The sequence below is a fragment of the Equus quagga genome, chromosome 11 (genome assembly GCF_021613505.1).
Source record: "Equus quagga isolate Etosha38 chromosome 11, UCLA_HA_Equagga_1.0, whole genome shotgun sequence".
Classification (NCBI taxonomy): Eukaryota; Metazoa; Chordata; class Mammalia; order Perissodactyla; family Equidae; genus Equus; species Equus quagga.
The window spans coordinates 4,984,898-5,006,531 of record NC_060277.1 but is presented as its reverse complement, the minus strand read 5'-3'; positions in this window follow the sequence as shown (position 1 = coordinate 5,006,531).

The window sequence follows — 21,634 nt, the reverse complement described above, 5'->3', positions numbered from 1 at the left end:
AGCAGCAAGAAATGCTCCAATTCAGTGTACTCGAGTCCCTAAGACTCTCACACGGTTCTATCTTGCTTATGGGGGAAGTGTTCTGAGAAATGCGTCATTAGGCAGTTTTGAACGTGTGAACATCAGAGTACTTAGACAAACCTGGATGGTCTGGTCTGCTACACACCTGGGCTGTCTGCTACTAATCCTGTGGGACCACGGTCCTATGTGCTGTTTGTCACTGAAACATGCTGCACGTGACTTTCAAGCCTGGATCAAGTTGCTATGTTAGCAAGGAAGTCTGAATTTTGGAATTTCTGGGAAATCAGCGACTGAGGTACTGTCTCCTAGTTTGCCAGTCCTGCTGTAGTGTCGCTGGCGTGTGTTGTGAAGCTGTGAACTTGAGCCAGATCTGGTTCTGAATGCTCACTTGAATCATTAGTGGTTTGTTTGGCATCTCAGGAATTTACAGGTTTAAAAGCATTCCTCCAAAGTCTGCCTATAAACATGTAGAAAGCTTTGATACGACTGGAGGCTGGCTGTCCTGCGCTCACAACCTCACTGAGGTGCAGGGAGGGGCCAGGCGGTTTGTAAGCATGTGAGTGGGCCCAGTAGATGGTGTAACCTGGGGCCAGCTGCTGCTGCTAAATGTCAACCTGGACCATTTGGCTTTTCTAAGGAAAGTCGTTTGTTTGCTTGTCTCAGCATTTATTCAGCAGACATTTTGAGACTCTATTCTATATCTGGCCCTGCTGGAACTGTATGCAATAGAAGAAACATTTTAAACATACCTTATATATTTTATGTTTCATCTTTTATGGGAAATGCTATAATTCAGGCTGGAGAAAATTGGTCTTCAGTTAACAGCAGTCTGCATTTCTGTTTTTTCACTCGCTGGCCCCTTTTTGGGGTTAGTGTTAGGAAAACCAGCTAATCTGTTCACTGAATACTGCCTCCTCCCACTGACTTGGAATTGCACCAGCATTGGTTTTTTGATATTTCCAAATCCACTGTCACCTCAGCTGCAAAACATACTTATATCTCTTAAAAGAATGTCCTACCCTTGACCCTAGCTGTGCTCTCCTGCCCTGAATGCTACCTTCTGTCCAGTGCTCAAAGTCGTACTTCTCAAGATAGCCTCTTCATCTTGAATCTGTTCCGGCATTCGTCCCCACTAGTCTGCTAAAACATTTCGTTCATCTTGAATCTGTTCTGGCCTTTGTCCCCACTACTCTGCTAAAACGTTAATATGGTTACCAATGCCTATTTATGGTCAAATCCAATAGCTTCTTCACAGCCATTTCTCTTGACCTTGCTGGCATTTTTTAGAAAAATAAGATGTTTTGGTCCGCACTTGGGCCTTTGCCATGCTTTTCCTCCTCGGTTCCTGCTGTTTCTCCTGCCTTTTCCGCTAATAGTCCTGCCCTTCAGGCAGTGGTTTCCTTTTCTTTTCTACAGCCTTCTAGGAACATTCTCCCATTCCCATGGCTTCTGTGCTCTAGATTCCTGTGCTTTCCAGGTCTGTTTTGTCTTTTGTCAGTTCTGCACTAAGTGCACTAGACTGTACCCCATGGACACCTGCCTGCACCTCCAATTTTGTGTGCCTCAAAGTGAGCTCTCTTTCTCAAAGTGTGTCTGGTCAGAGGAAAGAAAAGCTATTGAACATGGAGTGTATACCAGGCTCTGCACCACGTGGTCACGTCCATTATGTGGTCCTTCCAGTTTCCCAGCCCAGAGGCCTGGGACGTCCTCAGCTGCCTCTACCTTGTCTTAAGCGGCCATCAGGGACTCCTCCAAGTGATAGCAGCAGCCTCCCAACTGGTTTTCATGCGGTCACTGCTCGCTTAAGTTAGGCGTCCACACCACTCGGAGTCATAGTAGTAAATAAAGCGATCTTACCCGTCTCTTCCTGAGGGCATCTGTCAGCTCATTCTGCTCCTGCCTCAAATACCTTTTTCTTTCCTCTAGCTGGCAGTCTTATACTCGTCCCTCAAACTTAGCTCAAATGTAACTTTAGCCTGGAGTTGTGATGTGTCTGTATCTTACAATGGGATTCATGAGGAGGCCCGTGCGTGCCAAAAGTGCCCGGGCAGAAGCAGATGTCTTCATTTTTTACTGGGGAAAATCATTGTTATTTGGAACCAGTTGTCACAGGCACTCAGCATCGTTGAGGATGTCTGTCACGTACCCCGAAGAGATATCTGAGCCAGGCACTTGCTAATTGTTTTCTTGCTCCCATGGACGAAGAGAACTCGTGCAGCATCTCTGTTCACTTTGGCTATAAGAAACCTCCAAGCCAAATATGTCGTTTTCTTTCTGTCCTTAACTGTTGCACTTTTTAATTTTTGCCTACTCCTGATTTTATTAAAATTTCTATTTGTATTTTTTGGTAAGCCACTTCAAATGCTTGAAAAAATGAGCCAGGACATCCGTTGAAAAGTTGTGCAAGGGCTGGCCTGGTGGCGCAGTGGTTAAGTCCACATGCTATGCTTTGGCAGCCCAGGGTTCGCCACTTTGGATCTGGGACACAGACCTACGCACCACATATGAAGCCATGCTGTGGCAGGGGTCTGACAGACAAAGTAGAGGAAGATGGGGACGGGATGTTAATTCAGGGCCAGTCTTCCTCAGCAAAAAGGAGGATTGGCAGCAGATGTTAGCTCAGGGCTAACCTTCCTCAAAAAAAAGTTTTGTAAAGGCTGTCTTACGTTGGTGTCTATTAAAAACAAGGATTTAACATTTTTAACTGGATCTTTGAGGCAAAGGCACCGTTATGTAGGCAGAGGTGGTGGTAAACCCTAGAAAAGTGTGGAAACATCTATTAGTCTTTACTAAAGAGTAATCTAGCCCTTAAAATGGAGCTTGAATTTTTTTTATTTTTAGATGAGTGTGATTAGCATCAGGCTAGAGGAGTATGTTAAGCACAAGCAAGCTTTTTGTTCCTCTTCCCGCACTCCTGAGACCCATAGAGGAGGAAGGGAAAATCTAGCCAAGGAGGGGAAAGAAGATCCCAGCTCTCACCACTCCGGGCTGAGGATGGAGCAGGCTGAGGGGTGGGGCATTGTCCTCCCAGCTGGGATCCTGAGAAAGCTCAGTCCACCAGTCAGAACGGACTTGCCCGCAGTCAGCTCCGGCAAGAGCAGTGGAGGCATCATGGCTGGACTAGCAGTGCCCCAGAGAGGCCATCGGGCTCTCCCATCCTCCGGAAGAGACCCCGTTGGGTGAAGTCTGACTCATTGCTGGTGGTCTGGTGCTGGGGCAGATGGGTCGTCAAGATCAAAGTTGAAGATTAACCTTACAGAGGGTGATCAGATATTTGGGACTTGGCCACATAAATGTTAACACATCCGAGTGTCCAGAAGGACTGGGACCGGTGCTCCCCAGCCAAAAATAAATCATGAGTCATTTTTAAAAACATGGCTTGCACTTCAAATAGCATAAGCACACCTAAATTCTAAAGTTAAACTGCCGTATCACAAGCAAGACGCTTCCGCCAGCTTTTTATCTAAACCCGCGGTTCCTGGTCACACCTGCTGATTAGCGCCGCTTACAGTCGGGCTCCGGCCTGGACAGGAGGGAGGAGGGGTTCCTAGCTCAAGGGTCGATTTCCTGAGCTTTCTCCGAGTTCACACGAAACATCCCTGAAGACTCTTTCTCCACTCTTCTTCTGTTCCGTGTTCGCTGACCATCTTCTCCGCTTTCCTAGTTTGATTTCCACGGCACGTTGGCTTTGGGAGAGAATGTGTCAGAGAAGGGACAGAGAAGCGCTTTTCTAGGCAGAAACTCCATCTCCTTCAAGCTTCCTCCTTCTGCATGAACTAGGTGGGGTTGTGACCCATGTGAAACTGAGGCCCTGCTGACCACCGTGTGGTCCTGCCAACCCAGGAGCTCCTGTTAACCTTACATTTTGATGACAAAAGGAGAGAAAAATTGTAAAACACCGCTTCAGAATGTCTTTAGTTAAGAGAACACGTTGACCAATTACCAATCAAAGAATGGGTCTGGCTGTCAGTATATTATCACGGGCTGTTAGTAATACTTTTGTTGGTTGAAGAAGGATGATTAGGTAAAATGTGGTATATTTACATAATGGGATATTATGGTGCCATAAAAATGGATGGTATGGAAGGACATTTGTTAATATAAATATTTTTAAAGCAATATTCAAAATGCGCAATTGGACTACGTTTTGTAAAAATTTTTAAAAAAAGGAAATAATAAAGGGATATAAGGGCACATGCCAGCAAAAACGAGAAGAAAGGTTGGAAGGATATGCATCAAGGTTTTAATGGTCGTTTCTGGAAAGGTGGGCATTTTGCTTTTCCTTTTCCTTATTTGTTTTTCTTTAATTAATACATATTGCTTTTGTAGTGCGAAAACATATCTTTAATTAAAGAAATGAAATAATGATACAGGACATTCTTGGGGTTAATTTTAAGTACTATTTATATAAAAGTTTAAAAATTTTTATGCTTTGTGAACAAGTGAATTTATTTACTTGTCTGGTTAAATAGCCCTTGGACAAAACGGAGCAGCTTAAACAGACTGAATTCAGACCTCGCCAGCAGGGGGCAGTGAGAGCTGGTCCTCGCCAGGGAGCTCTGTGGCAGGCAGAGCCGACATAGGAAGCACTGGGCACGGCAGGCTCCCCTCGGACAGGGTTCTCCTCCCGCTCTTCCGGGATTGCTGAGCGCCACTTACCACCTTGTTTGCATTTGCTGTTTGCCTTGATGTTGCAGGATCCACGCTCCCCAGCTGGTGGGGTCGTTTCGTCAGGTGCTCCGCGAGGTGGTCAGCCAGGTGACTGCAGTTATTATGTATACAATGGAGACATCCAAACTCTACAGCACGTTCCTGGAGGGAGAGGTGTTTATCTGTAATAGGGGACTGGGTGTTTCTGTGCGACCCCTTTCTCTTGCACTATCTTGAGAATGTGTCTGGAGTTACCTGCAGACCAAAAAGTTTCCGAGCAGGCTGGTTCTGGGAAAATGGGCATGATTTGGAGAGCATCATGCAGTGGATGTCCTTTGGAGATGTCCGTCTCCACACAGTAGCTCCACGGGGCGCTGGCTTTGTCCCAGGCTGGGTCTCTGTGCCTAGAACGGTGCTTGGTGTGGTAGGCACGGTGTTCTCTGTCGGGTGAGTAGATTGGGCAGGCCTGTTTATCTATTTATTTACTTAGTTAATTTGTGGATTTTCTTCTCAGGCTTAAACTCCTCAGCCTCCTTTGACACTTTAATTTCTCATGTTCCTTTTTTTCCGGCAACAAAAGTGAATGTCTCAAGTTGGGGCTCCTTTAGACTAGAATGGTGCCAGGCTGTCTCAAGGGCCCTGCCCGCCGACCCCCCTCCACAGAGCAGGGCAGAGAAACACGTCTGATCACAAACGGGACACATAGCTCTAAGAGTCTGAAAAAATAATTTTAAAAGCCATTTTGAGACCTGGGAACGGTAAAAAGCACGTGAATTCAGGGAAACTATTTTTACACTGCAATAATTTCTTTTTGAAGCCTATTTATGGAGACATATGCCAACAGCTCACTATTGTACGAGTGATGTGAACTGAACCTCACACAAACGTAGTATTTGTCTTTTTATTTTTCCTTCTCTCCACTGCCCCCAACCAAAATTTACAAACGGATATAAAAATCCTGTTTGTGCCTGGTTGGCTTGTTAGAGAAACACTGACTAAAAGGCCTGTGATATTTCACAGGGCTGCTACCAGGTTAAAAGGAGCAAAATGCACATTAAAAAATAAATACATATGAGATCCATAAGGGGAAAATAAAACATTAACATGCAAAATGGTACAAATTTAAAACCCTGTCTTCTCTTTCAGATTCGATGCTGGATCTACTGGGTGAGTTCCAGGGTTCAGCAGATGTTTTGCTAAATGGGTGCCTGGTGTGCCTTTCTGGGAGGTGCTCACCCACACGTGGACCATAAAGTGATGCAGGACCATTATTTCAGGAGGGAGTATGTGTGTAATTTTTAAGAACACATTCAACCCTTTTCTACTCCCACCCACAAGCTGAATTTTGAAATAAAATCATCCAGCTCACAATTTTATATTCCAAATTTCTGTCATGTAGAGAGTCCAGAAATTTTACTCTAAAATAAACATGAAAATGATAACGTGGACGGTGCTAAAGGGCAGAAGTGGAATTCGGAGCCCTATGCGGAAAAGAAACAATGTACGTTAAATCTTTTCGATTTTTACGTAACCGAGATCAAAGAATAAAAATCATACTTGTAGTTACCTTGCTGTATCACCTGGTCTTGTCAGGTGCACCACGTGCACCTCAGGCGAGCCTCCCAGGCTGCACTGCTGCCATCTGGAGTGCCAGTCTCAGGATGCAGGCAGATGGAGGTGTAGCGAAGCTTCAGTTACAGTTGAAACTATCCTGTTGAGTGGCAGTAAAAATGAAACAGGTGAGAAATGAGCTGGTCTTCAAAGAAACTTCGGTGTTGCAGTAAACCTGCTGAGCGCGGTTCTCCTGTCCTAGCAGGGCAGTGGGCAACAGCAGGACCTTTGATGAAGCAGAAACCTGCCTGACCAGTAATCCCAGCACCCTCCAGCATCAGGACAATTTTAAAGGAAGGGTTCGGTTTATTTGTGGCAAATGAAGGTCACGTTTTGAAAGCAAGCTTTATTTCTGAGTCGGGGCGGTGGACTCGAAGAGAGAGTAAGGGGGAGGGGAGTGGGGGTGGAGAGGGAGAGAGAGAGAAGCTTGCCTTGCCATTAAAGAAAGTAAATCAATTGGTTTTAATTTGCAGAAGCAGTACGGTAATGACAAGAGCAGAGGAAAAACTGTTTTTTGGAGACATGGAACTCTCTGGAGGATAGTTTTCAGATCCTGAAATTTAGAGATGAAAAAACTTTTGAAAAGTGCCTTTATTTATTCTCTTGTGTCTGTGCTTTGGTAGAATTCTACAATGGGACCGTGATGTCTGTTGTCATTAGCAAAATTCCAAGCGCCGTCTTCTAAATTTGGAATTGTTGGAGAGAAATCAATTTCCTGAGAACACTTTAGTTAATATTACATTTCAATGTATATGATTTTTACTTGTAATGTTTTAAAAATGTTTTATTTATATTTACATTGTACAAAATAGGTCATTGAAATCTAGATCATATGAAAACTATTCAGAAAAATCAGGAGAACTACCAATTTTCTGTTTAGATAAAGATTACAAAACTTCTCCAGAATAACTTCAATCTAAAACATATCAAGTTTAAAACAAAATTATTATGGCAGTGCCATTTTGAATAAAATTAGTTTTAATCTATTGGCTAAAAAAATGTATGAAAGAGCCAACAGTCTCTAGTTCGTAGCTTTGTCCATTCCACTTCTCCGCACTCCTTTCAACGGTGACCTCATCACATTCTGTGCAGCCAACAGGAGATGGCAGCATTGCTTCAGCCATTGGAAAGACCCTGCGCCTGATCCCTTCTTCAAAGAGAAGGCTGGGAGCTGGTGGGGAGCAGAGTTACAGCAGCAGGTGCGCCTTGTGTCTCCCGAGCAGGATGCGTAGGAAACAAATGTGAAGTCAAGCTGGGGAATGCCTCTGAATGCTGCAGATGTTTACGCATATTTTCCAGTGTAACAGCCCCTTTCCTTGTAAAAATGAAATGGGTCAGATGTTGAGATTTTTATGGGATTTAGAAAGCTGTACATGCCTAACAAAGAACTTGCCTTTACAGCTGTGGGATTGTTAATCTCTACTTTTTTTATGGAGTAGCAATTTTCTAAGAACACTAGACACTCATTTTCTTTATTTCTTCTCGAATTTCTAAACAGATTTTAATAATAATGAATATGGAGGCTTGATCTCAGAGCAATAAAAAGACATACGTGCACCTGGATTACTCCTGTCCGTTTTGCTACACTGTTAGGATAGGAGAGAAAAGGTTAGACTGGTAAATGCAGGGGCCTCAAGGTCTCAAGGCCTCAGCATCCTTTTAGTATTCAATTTGTACCTCTCCTTGAGGAGGCAACTTCCAAGACATACAAACCCCTCATGTGCAACCTGGATCTATTTTGCTGAAATACTTTAAAATATATATATATGCAAACAAACTTACATATGTTATGTGTGTAAAGAACTTGTAATATTCTTTCTTATCTTCCTTTAGAAAATGTAACCAGCTATTTGAAGAGTACCTGGAAAATCAACATTTAATGGATTTATGAAAAAAGAGGAGAAAATGAAGATCTAAAAAGGCAAGTTTTCTTGCTACCTATGTTCGGTCTTTACCCTGGTTAAAAAGGAAAAGATTCAATAGATTATGTTAAATTGGAGAGTTGCGTTCCAGCCTTTCCTTTGGTTTTAAAATTCTGTATTCTTAGAAATCTTGTTCAGGAGCTATTTCCCAAAACCCTACCTTTAAAATATGGATTTCTATTGCTCATTTTCATTAACCTGTGAGCTTTAATTTTCTCATGCATGCATATGATATGCTTGGGCAATGGTTACTTTTTTATTTTTTATTTTTCTATTTTGAGAAAGCAACCCCTCCATAATGGCATAAGTTTGACTTGTGTGTACTAACCAGAACATTTTATTAATATGCTAACTCTTTTTCCATTAAAATCCTAAGTTAATGAATACATAAATACAACTATTATGGGTTCCCCAGAGACCCAAAGGTGAACGTGAAATGTAGTCTACCAATTGGCAGCTTATATCACTGCCTGGGTTACTGTATCAGAAATAATGAAAACCATAGATGTTTAATCATAATGCAGTCAGAGGTTTACGCTGGCCTCCTAAACAGAAGGAAGGAAGATCTGATTTTAAATGCTGTTTCACCTTTCTTTTTCAATATGCTGGATCTCCTCACTAAATTGTGAACAAAGACGCTGGTATTAATTTTCATCCCTTTTGACATACTAAGGACTTTAAAGTGGGATTTGACAGAGAGTTTTGGTGTGTTTGTAGGGCCAACCGCCGGGCATCAGATTGGTTAGTAAAGGTTGTTATGGTGTGCGTACCAATCCATTTGGAAAGCATTAACTCAGAGAGGGGAATGCAATGGCTTAAATATATATATGTATATATAGTGTTGTTCAGCCCACACCCACGGAGGGTATGAATCCTAGCTCTGCCAGTTAGTGATTGTGAGACCCTAGAGAAGTCATTTAGCTTATATAAATTACAATTCTTTTTCTCTAAAATAGGAATGCTAATACTGTCTTAGAGGTTTTTTTGTGGAGATTAACTGAGATAATATGTCTAAAGTGCTCAGCCCAGTGTCCAGAACATAAATCGTAGTGGTTATTATGATCATGATGCAGAATTATCACAGTAGATTTAAATATGTATAAATATATAAAATACAGATTACTTTTTCTTTGCAAAGCTCGAACCTTTATAAAGATAGTTTTAAGATCTGTTAAAAACTCGGATATCCTCCAAGGAATAGCTTATAACTTTTAGTTACATGGTGCTTGAGACAGTATATTTGTGTAACCTTCTCAGAAAAGTTTTATAAATGGCTTTCATAGGCCATAGACTTTATTAGGGTCCCAGTCCTGAGGGTTTCATAGAAGCTGTTCTAAAGATTCTTTAGAAAGATTGTAGGAAACTGTTCTGCCCAATGGAGTTTACGTCTGTTCAGACGCCTGCTCTTGGCTTAGCTCTCGACTGTGGCTTTGTGCCTCCACAGACAGCATGCACGTTAACAGCATTGGCTGTAGACATTTAGAGTCGTTACTCTGAACAGCATTTCCCAAACAGGACATTCAGTTTTGCACACCACTTACATACTGGAGGTTTAACACAATGTGTTACTTTTTGTTTCTGTAGAAATTTTTGTCATCTAAGGAAATAAATGGGTTTAAATATTTCCAAAACTAGGCCTTCTGCCTAGAAAACTCTTTCAGATTTGATCTTTTGTATTTTCTTTCAACTACAATTTAGGTTTGTGAACAGAGGTCAGATTATCTTGTCCCTCATCCTGCATTCTTCTCCGCCAGTCCCTGCTCACCCCCTCCAGCCCCTCATTTGCACTGTCTGTACTAGCCTATAGATTGCATACCTGATTAAGAACTTCTTGAAGGTAGGGAACATTCTCTTTATATGCTTTCTCCAATGCCTAATAGGATGTTTTGTTCAAAAGGTGCTTAAAAAAATGAGGACATGAATATAACTGTGGTCATGTTGTGTATATTGGGGATGCAAGCACTGTCAACTAGGATGAGGCTAAAATGGAGGCTTTTTATTCTGGAAAGATGACAGTTGAATACTATGACAGGGATCACGTATGCTACAGATTGAACAAAAACAGTCTTTTTCCCATTATAATTTAGGCTAATCTATGAAAGAATTAAATAATACAGAAAGCTAGTTTACTTCAGTATGTTGATAACAAGTTACTACAAGGGGTGAAATAGGCTGAAAAGAGTAAGCTTGGATAAATGTAGAGGCAAGATGTAGAATGGATAGTCAAGGGAAGCTGCATGTTTTGAGTAAATCTCTGAACTTTGAAGCTAATGTGAGCAGCTGCCGTCTTGGCGTCTTTGCCTTGATTGAGCCATTCTATTGGACTGGCAGGGCCCTGATCTTGACAGTAGGGCAGTTCTCATGCTCACAGAGAGTGCAATGTATCAGTTTTAATTTTATAATTATTTTATCTTTGTTCCCAGCACCCTTCATCATCCTCACCTAGCAAAACCCCAACCTGGTTAGTACAATACTTCTCCTGGTCCATTCCTGCATGCACACAGCTGAGTACCATTGCAGAAAAGCATGCAACCAGACCAACTGGCTTCATGTTGACTATATAGGATGCAGGTAGGAGGTTAGAAGTCGTGGTGGCCAATTGATGTTCCTTTCTGATTGTGTCTACTTTCTTTCAGTGAGATAAGGAAATGAGGTCACCAACCAGGATCAGGATGAGGAAGGAGGTGATGGAGATTTGAGGTGAGAGGAGACATCCAGGAGAGTGACGGAGTGAATGGGCAAAGCATTTGATGCCATCTCCCCTTCAGCTGTTGTCCACATTTCTCAATTCCCATTTACAGCAAAACTCCCCCAAAGAGTGTTTATACTCCCTGCCTTCAGTTCTACTTCCTGCTCATCTTGAAACCACTCTAATCAAGTATTCACTCAAAATGCCTCTGAAACTATTGTCAAGGTCACTGGTGAATTACATGTTATTAAATTTAACAGTCAATTTTCAGTCCTTAACTTTCTCGACTTATCAGTGGCATTTGATAGTGGATTGCTCCCTTCCCTGTGAAAAAATTTCTTTACTTGTCTTCTGTTTTGCGGCTGCTTGCCTACCTCCTCCTTCTCTGTCTACGTTACCAATTCTTCATCCTCTCTCTGACTTAAATATTGGAGAACTCAGGTTTCATTCCCTGGAGCTTGTCTCTAACCACACTCGCTCTGTTGGTGGTCTCATCCACATATATGTGGAAGGCTTCCAAATTTATATCTCCATCACAGACCTTTCCCCTGAACTCCAAGTGCATAGACCCAACTGCTCACTTGACATCTGCACTTGGATGTCTAACAGGCTTCTCTAACCAAACTTCTAATCTTTCCTCCAAAAAACTCACTCCACTCCTGATTCCTCCCCATTGCAGGAAATGATAACTCTATGCTCTTAGTTGCTCAGGCTAAAAATTTGGGAGTCATCCTTGCCTCTTCCCTTTCTTTTATACTCCACATTCAACTCTGTAAGCAAATCCTGTTGTTTCTACCTTCAAGATAGAGTCAATGTCTGATGGTCTCTTACCACCTTGTTGCTTCCATTCTGGTCTAAGTTGCTGTCATCTCCCACCTGGATGGCTGCAGCAGCTCTGTAACCAGTGTCCCTGTGACGTCAGCAGTCTCTTCTCCCAAGTAGCAGCCATAGTGAGTGTTTGAAAATTTAAATTAAATCATTTTACTCCTCTGCTCAAATTCTCTAGTGGATTTCCATGTCACTCAGAGTAAAAGCCAGTCCTTACAATGACGTACAAGGCTGCATGTCATCTGAGTCTGTCCTTCCAGGATCTTTCTCCTATTTTCTTTCCTCATCCATTTTGCTTTAGCCACCTGGCCTCCTTGCTGTCCTTTGACAGTACCAAGCATACTCCTGCCTCAGGACCTTAGCACTTGCTGTCCTCTCTGCATGGCATGGTCCTCCTGGATGCATTCGCATACCCCACTCTTTCATCTCCCTCAGGTTTCCGCTCAGATGACACCTTATCGTGAAGGAATTCTGTTGATCACCCTATACCCTTCCCCATATTAGGACTCCTTTGTGTCTTCTCCACTTCCTTCCTTAATTTGTCTCTGTACCACTCATTGCCATCTGACACCGTATATTTAAATTACTTGTTTGTGTATTAGATGTCTCCCTATGCTAAAATTTGATTTTCATTTTTTTATAAAAGGGGAGGTCAGGGAGGACTTCCTGAAGAAGTAATTCTCGAAGCAAGATAGGGAAGAAGAGGAGGAGAAGCTGAATACGCCAAGAGGAGAGAAGATCCTTCCAGGCAAAGGGAAATACACCTTCCTGTGGGTGGAAGCGTGGTGAGAGCAAGGGACTAAGGAAGGCCTCATTCCCTTGTATCGGACACCTCGCTGATGGCTGACATGAGGGCCACCAGGAACGCAGGCTCAGTTCAACACACTGATGACCGTGAAGTTACTGTGTTAGTCTTTCTGGTCCCAAGTTCAGAAATTCCAGGGAAAGACTTTGATGAGCCCTCTTGGGTCAGGGGACTAGTTGGAGGGGTGGAGCAGCATGCCTGGGCCAGCTTGGGTCACTTCCTCACCCTGAGACAAATCCCTGTGGCCAGAGAGGTGAGATCTCTAAAAAGATGGCAGCTACCTCCAACTCCCCCTTCCAACGTGGAGAGGCACATTTCCCCCAGAGAACATGAGGATGCTCCACTGACTAGACAAGGCACTAGATGCCCACTGTAGTGACTGAGCAGGAAGGGCTTTTTGTGGTCCAAGAATTAAGAGGTTAGAAACATAGTGTTCAGAGAAGCAAGATGACACCACGTTGGAGCTTTGGGAAGAAAAAACCTTAGGAAAAATTTCCTGTATCAGGAAGTGGCAAGTAAACTGTGAGTAGTGATATTTTAGTCAGTTTTAAGTTGAATAAATACCCTGTGCGGTTCCCAGGGAAATCTGTTGCCTGTAAAAGCTTTGTGTTAATGGGGCCTGATCCAATTAACAAGATGGGCCGTGTCCTCTTCAAGGAGAAGGAGTTTAATAGAAGATAGAAACCTGCAGGAACAGTTGTTCCATGATGGATGGTGACTGCCAACTGAACTGGGAGTTATAGTTTTTCAGAAAGAAAAAAAGAAGGAAGGTGATAGGTGAGCATCAGGAAAATGCTGGCACCATTTTCCCTTCCGATCTCAGCATCATCTCGCACTGGTGCTCAGTCCTTCCTATTTGTCTCTCTACATCCATTTTACACCATCATCCCAGTCTGTGGAGAGACTGACCTGAATGAACTGTGTTCACGAGCATCCTTGTGTGCTGCCCATGAGAGGACCAGCAGCGTGGGGAGGAGGTGAGGCAGGGTGTTCAGTCCTGGGCTCCCTGTTGGTTCACCCTGGTCCTGTAGAACGACAGGGCAGCATCTGCTCTCTCCAGGGGTAGTGACAGCTTTCTGCTATTGTTGGTCCTGAGATCCTCCTCCATTCCTTACTTCTCCAAACTCTGCTCACTCTTTTTGCGAACAATCCCCTTGTTAAACTCTATTCAATTTCCCAGTCTGAGTGCACAATTTATTTCCTGCTGGGACTCAGGCTGACATAAGGACGTGGGGTATTCTAACTGAACAATTTTAGGGAGCTAAAGAGGATAGGGGTGATTGCAGACTGTTTTGTGGAGTTTGTGTAGAGGCACAAAGACAAATCTGAGGAGACTGAAGTTATACCGCAAAACGCCCCACAGAGAACACGCACTCACTGAAACCAGATGTCTGCAACAGTCAGAGAAGGAAGCAGCCTGATGCCAAATGGTCCACATCCACGTGATCATCACAAAGGTAGAAACATGAATTAGAATACATTTTGGAGAAGTTTGCAAATGGATGATGCCCTTTCAGCATTATTGAACTCTAGCCAGTCAAAGGTTCACAGAAAGGTGATGATAATAATGCACTTTTTCTCTATTTCTTTGGCGTGTACACCCTCCAGCTTTAATGTCTCCTTTGTTGTAACATTTATTTGGCATGTCCTGTGATCCTTGCATGATATTGATCTATAAAATTGGATTAACAAACAGGCCACCAGTTCACCTGTATCAAAATAGCTCTAAAGGGGAAGACATCTGGGTGGATAGATGAGACGGCACTTACGCAGCCCGAGGAACCCAAAATAAACAGAAGGAAAAAAAATAAACCTGAGATGCCGTAGAATTCGGGAAGCAATTTATATACTAACTCTATGACGGTGGAGGAACTTTCAGGAGAAAAAGTCTGACATTAACCTACGATGGAGACAGCAGGCTGCACTCAGTGATCGGTAGGCACAGTTTTTCAAATGAGTGTGCGCTGCACTTGCACTTGCATTTGTGAGTGTGCACAATGCTCATAGATAGAAGAGAAAGAGCAAGTTATGGTTCCTTGTTATGATCTTAGCTTAGTGCGTCACCTGACAAAGGGCTTTGCATATTGAAAATGTAAGCATTAGTTGAACAAATGAACAGAAATGTCTGCTGAAAAATGAGCACAAACCACCAGCATGTTAATAAATGAACACTTTTGTTCTCAGTGTAATGTTCTGCTCGTTTAACTGATTGTTGTTTTGATTGCAATCTCTTCACTGACAATAGTATTGATAAACCTATCAAAGAGATATATTGAGTGTCTGTTTACTGAAAGTAAATTGCTGGGATTTCAAACACCTTTTGGATCTACTCCTAAAGGAGTTATAAAACATCTCTTAATTTGTTAATCATTAATATTTGGCCCCTGTGACTTGTGTGTGTAAATATACACAGTAGATGCTCATTTTGTCAAGTTGTTTCTGACTCAGATGCTGTGTTTCCTTGGCCACTTCTAACCTGAGCAAAAGTGTGGGTGACAGAGTAGTGAAAATCCAGAGTCTCCATCACATGAACAAGTAGAAGATGTGTCCCCACATGGAGGCTTACTGCCATCGTCTTTATGTATTTATGAATTTGCATAGTAAAGAATGCCCTTTTAGGTTGAATTATTAGAATTTTATCAATGCCTCGATCGTTACTTCAAAAACTAATTTTGTGCCATCTGTGTTCATTGGATGAGAGGAAAAAGGAGAAAATATATTTCATATGTCAGACTCCTACATAAATGTAGGTGCAGCTTTGACTTGAGATGCAACACTGGGCTCCTATGGAATTTTTACATGCTGTGTAATAAAAGTCTGCAATCTGATACCTCACACATCTCCATTAACCTCCGACATTGAATTTGTTCGATTCTGATTGTTTTTTCATTGATACAAGTGTTTGGTGAGGAATTAGGAGCTTTCCTTCACAAATGTTTTGTTTGATTTACAGCATTTTGGGCTGTGATATTCCTGGTTAGAATACTTTACTGTTGAATTCTTTAAAAAAAAAAAAATCAGTGGAACTCCCAGAGGATAATGTGCATCAGTTCTATGTTAAATTCTTTGTTCAGACTTATTATTTCAGCCTCCAAAATGTGTTTTCACTAACATAATAGTGTGATAAATGCAAAAAGTGTGTGCGCAGCTTTAAACATTTGGAAATGCTTCTAAAGGTCGCTTTTATACTGGGCAGCTTACTTTTTCTATAAAGCTGTTTCTGTTCCATACCCTACTGTCCCAAGGTTTACAAAAGTTGAACATGAACTCTGGAGGAATTCTCCTTTGGACTTAAAAACTGGAGTTGCCTGGCAGACAGTTTTTATTCTTGTCTAACTGAGTTCCCCAACTTTCTCCCTTCTTGTGTCCTTGGACATCAGTTTCACTTGTTTTCCTTTGAATGTGTCAGAGTGGTTTCTCAACTTACAGTACATAAACCTCCCAGCTAAGTGTCATGTTCGTCCTGGACTGTCCATGCTGCTCCTGTCTGACCTTCCTCATCACCTCCTCTCCTCCAGCACTTAGTAGTCATGAACCATCAAAATTCAATGCCACCACCAAAGCAGCCTACATCACGAAGACAGTCTACCCCTTTACACCCGTATCTGCTCTTCCCGAGCTGGCAGCCAGTAGCCACATGTGGCTGTTCAGCACCTGCCGTGGAGCTAGTCCAAATTGAGATGGGCTGTAAGTGTGAAGCATGTACCAGATTTCCAAGACTTAGTGCAAATAAAAAGGATGTACACATCTTATTAATAATTTTTACGTTGATTACACGTTGAAATGGTGATATTTTAAGCTTGTTGGTCTAAATATAATGTTTCATTAAGAAATTAAAATATATTATTAAGAAATTTTATTTATTTTCTTTCTTGAATGACGCTGCTAGAAAATTCTTTTCTAAACGTGGCTACCAGAAAATGTAGCTCACATTTGTGGTTTGCATTATATTTAGATTAGACAGTACTGCTCAGTATCAATCTTTCTCAGACCTGGTTATGCATCAGGAGCACCCAGGAAACTTAAAAGGACACTCCCACAGTTGTCTGTGTCTTACTCCAGACCTGCTAAATCCGAAGACTAGATGTCAGCCTTAGGAATCTGTCTTTTGTGAAAGCTCCCTTGATATTTTGAGGCAGCTGGTTAGTAGAGCAACATTTGAGAACTATGCTATGGGTCTCTCTTATGCTACCTCATGACAACACTTTTTGGTCCTGGATCTCATATATTATAGGAGGTCCTCTTTTATGTGACCGAATATGGTTGTGGCTAAGTCACAAAAAGCAAGTCTCTACCTGCTTTCTAAGGTGCTTCCCTTCCCCTAACCTATTTAAATTTAGAACTCTCTAAGAAGGGGCTTAATGAGGAAGAATATTTGCATAATACTATAAAAACCCTTTTATCTAATTTGGCTGGGACCAGCAATGATCATTTACTCTTCTTTTTAAGACTTTTTAAATTATTTTTTTTAGGGCAATTTTAAGTTCATAGCAAAATCAAGAGGAAGGTACAGAGATTTCCCATATATCCCCTGCTCCCACACATGCATAGCCTCTCCCTCTATCAACATCCCCCACCAGAGTAGTTACAATCGATGAACCTACGCTGACACATCATTATCACCCAAAGTCCGTAGTTTACATTAGGGTTCACTCTTGATGCTGTATCATTTACTTTTTAAAACACCATTGTGGGATGGGGGATGATATATTCATATATCAAACATTTTATTTTAACTCAAAAAATACGTGCAAACATTGGATTGTCAATCTTTAGGGCCAGAGAGTTTTCTTGACGTGCTGGTCTGCTGATTAGAGCTCTCCAATACCTTTCTTCCATAAACAACATCCCAAATGCCTCCTTGACAATTTCCACTTCCATTTCTTTAAAATGTAGGATGATCTGAAATATACTTATGAGGCCATCCACGTGCAGTACTTTCTATGCTATCGTGATTTTTCCCCTAACCTTCTGTAGTTTTTTCACTTAATTTGGCAGAAACCATTTTTCTATTTATCTTTTCAAAGCATTTAACTTAGTTTCCACAGAGATAACAACTCTTTGTTTTCGCTCTTATGTTTCATTAGTTTACATAGTATTTGTTAAATTACGTAATTCCAATAACAATTACAACTATCACAGTCAGGTTTGGGAATAAGCTTATTTGACTTTTGTTAAGCTTAACAGGCGGGAGCAGTCTTGGACAGGCTTTCTCGGATGCGGCCTGCTGTTGAGAGCATTTGGAATGCCATGGCCATCAGTCGATATGCTTAACAGAAGGAATGGGTAGCATGGTGAATTAGTCTGGCAAATCAGTTAATTGAAGGTCATTCAGAGAAGTTCTATGATAAAAAATAATAATGCAATAGTCACTGATATTTGTTGAACACTTAGCATGTACTAGATATAGACGCTTTGTATATAACACCTCCCATTCGACTCACAAACATCCTTTGTGGCATGATTTATAATGAGCTTCATTTCACACATGAGGAATCAAGGCTTCCAGAGGTTAAGTCACTTAAGGTCACACAACTTTAAGTTTAGAGATAAAATTCAAACCTAGATTAGTCTGATGCCAGAATCCAGGACCAACTTTTAGCTTCGGAGGCCTAACCTTGAAGAGAGGGTTCACGCTGTCCCCTTGCTGGAGACCTCACTGGGCCTGACATTGATCTATGGGACTGGGTCAAGGGCAGAGACTCTGCAAAGCCAGCAATCACCATAACAAATAACTTGCATGTGTGTCCTGGATCAGAGGACAACTCTATAAACGTTTTTAGAATATGATGGAGCATCATGTAATTAATATACCTAATGTCTTCAACCAATGAATAGATTGGGTGTTTTGAAGCAAACTTTGCTGAGAGTATTATTTGAGCTGGAGCCTAAGGGGCTTCAAGGAGATGAATAAATTCTTCTCCTCATTTCTGGACACTCTATCCTGGGAGCCAGAAACCAGGTATTTATCATGCTGTCTCCTCTGGGGTGCTTTTCCTCCGTGTGATGAATGTGGCTTCCTGGAAATTCTGCTTTACGCCGGCCTTGAGGCAGAGTCCTTTTAGCTCAAAGAAAAATAAATTGGCTTCGGGAAAAAAAAATAACTGTCAGCCTTTTAATCCCTTCTTTTCCATCTTCTTTTTCCTGACCGTGGTACTGTACATTGTTCAGTCTTCAGGGATTCATCGTTCATTTCTAGAAGAGCATCAGGTGACCTCGATGTGCACTTCAAGTGCCTTTTATATGCTTTGTCACACCCATGTTTGTATGTGATAATTAATCACCCATGGGTCAGCCACCTAAAATCCTGCCCCAGGCTCTCTCTGCCCCCACGACAATTTTCCTCCCACGGGAAAGCTGGTGGGTAGCTTTGCCAAGGTGTCATTTGGTAATAAAATATTTTTCCAAGAAGATTTTCAGTGAGCTATGAAGCACTTACCGCGATTTACACCTATTTTCTTGTCTTTGCACATGAATAATTGCATTTACTTTCTTTGAAGTATAATTGTGCCCAAAGAAGTCATTCTACGTATTTGGTGGTTCTAGATTTTCTCAGACTTTACTTTTGAACCTGCCACATTGGAAACATTTTTTTTCTAATAATAATTTTGATCTGAGTGTTAAAAAAAAATCAAGCTGTGTAGTTTCTCTTTTGTACTGGTAAGAGCAATCAAAATTATTTTGCAAAGTTTTTAGTTCGTGAAAACTTGCTGGCAAGGAAGTGAGGAACTTTGTTAGTCTTAAACTCGCCTGGGCATTGATTGGCTGGGTCGTGTCATTTGAAATTAAAGATTTCTGGCTGCCAGAAACAAAGCAGCCACAAGTAGGTCCAGAGAGAACAGGAATAGTGAAATTTCTCTTCTGTCAGGCCTGTCTCTGGGTGTTTGTGAGACAATATTAAACTTGAGTTTCACTTAATTTCAAAAACGTTAGCTTCATGGTTAAATCAGCCTCATGGTGAGAAGAGATTCTATCGTTGTTTTTCCTTAGAAGTTCTGCATTTCAGCATCAGAAATCAAATTGAATCTCAAGAGTGGATGGGAAGCTTGGACATGTTTTCATAGATGGACAAATTCAAATAATTTGCAGAGGACACTGGAAATCGGATAATGGCTCACACGTGTCTTGTAAAGTAAATATTGCTTATGTAGGAGGCCAGCGGTTCTCAAACTGTGGTCTCCAGACCGGCAGCATCAGCATCGCGTTCATCTTGGAAAGTGATTCTCAAGCCCCACCCAAGTCTTCTTAAATCAAAAACTCTAGGGGTGGGGTCCAGTGATCTGAGGTTAAATAATCCTTCTGGGGGATTCTGTACATTAATGTTTGAGAACTGCCACCATACACAATTATTTTAGTTGTGAAGGAAATTTTGGCATCATCTCTCAAACTCATCTTTTAGTATATGAAGATTTGAGGCTCAGAGAAGCTATGAGGTTCATCTAAGGTGTTGTTTCATGTTGCAAGGAACAAAGTCAGGCAGTAATCATTTAGTTAACAGAAGCTTATTGTAAGGATTTGTAGCATATCACGGATATCAAGTCTTAGACTCTCATGATGAGGACTCAGGCATCTCTCTTTTACTGTTCCTGTTATTTCTAACACCTCTGACTAATGACCCTCTCTTCTCTCCTTCTACCTCGTGGTCCTGCTTACTTACATCTTTTCTTGCCTCATCGCTTTTGCTTAAAGCCTTTTCCCTCCATTAGTAGTTATGTTTTGTCTTGGTTTTCAGTTTCTGCATCGGCCCCCAGCCTGTATCGTACTCTGTGTGTTACTATTTATGGTCCCTAAGAGAAAGGTTTTGGTATAAATTATGGAGTTCCTTGTTAGGCAGAGCTCTAGTGCCAGACCATCTCATTCATTCATTCATTCATTCCCTCAACAACTATTTATTGAGATTTTGTGTCTTTCATTATGCTAGATTTTGGGAAGAATAGTAAAGAAGATAGACAAAATATTGAGGTCTCCACAGCTCTTAAATCCTAGCTGGGATTTGTAAAATAGACAAAGAGTAAATATTCACAGGTCCGTAATCTCTTATCTGTGATTCTGAAATTCAAAAATCTCTTCAAACTGAAAGGTATTTCCTAACTCAGTTGGCAGCAAAACCTGACCTTACTTGAACTTCTCCAGCAGCAAAACCTGACCTGCAGAAAAGTGAAGCTATTTGTATCTTTGTTTATCCCTGTTCATGTGAATCCTCATGAGCTGCATTGAAGAAATATTAATGTTTGATGTGGGGAGCTCTCACAGACCCGGATGCCATAAAGCCTTCATAAAAATTCTAAAAAAATTGAATTCTGAAACATAATTGGTCCCAAGGGTTTTGCGTAAGGGTTGCAGACTTGTAACAAGGGTTGCTAAGTGCTATGAAGAAAATTTAATAAGGTGGCCGAGAGCTTAAAGTTCCACATGCTCTACTTTGGAGGCCTGCCTTTGTGGGTTCGGGTCCTGGATGCAGAACTATTCTATTCGTCAGTCATGCTGTGGAGGCATCCCACATACAAAATAGAGGAAGATTGGCACAGATGTTAGCTCATCAACAGTCTATCTCAAGCAAAAAGAGGAAGCTTGGCAACAGATGTTAGCTCAGGGTGGATTTCCTCACCAGAAAAAAGAGCAAGAAAAGAAAATTTAATCAAGGTAAGAGGATAGAAAAAAATGGGCAATGCTGTATAAATGCATTAATGCCTGTTATGGCTCTTCTCAGCACACAACCAACTCCAGGAGCAGTCATGAACATGGGGTACCAGGAAATGTAGTCACCAGTAGAGAACAGAGGGGCTTTTGCAAATAAATCATTTTTTAAAAATAAATTATTTCAAAACTTCTAGTCAATCCCCACTAAGTAATTCCTTAAACACAATAGAAAATATTATTAAAATTATGGCCTGATGTAGAGGGCAGTAATGCTCCTAAAGCATGTAGCATTCTAGGAGATGGGCTTAAATTATGCCCTTCTATAATGAGGACATAAATATATGTTTAGATAAAGATGACCAAGTGGATTAATTGATGACATGGAGAAGAGAGTACAGAGGAGAGTATGAGAGAATCTGAATTATCCCTCAGTATGTGTAGTCCAACCGAAGCAAATGAATGACCTTT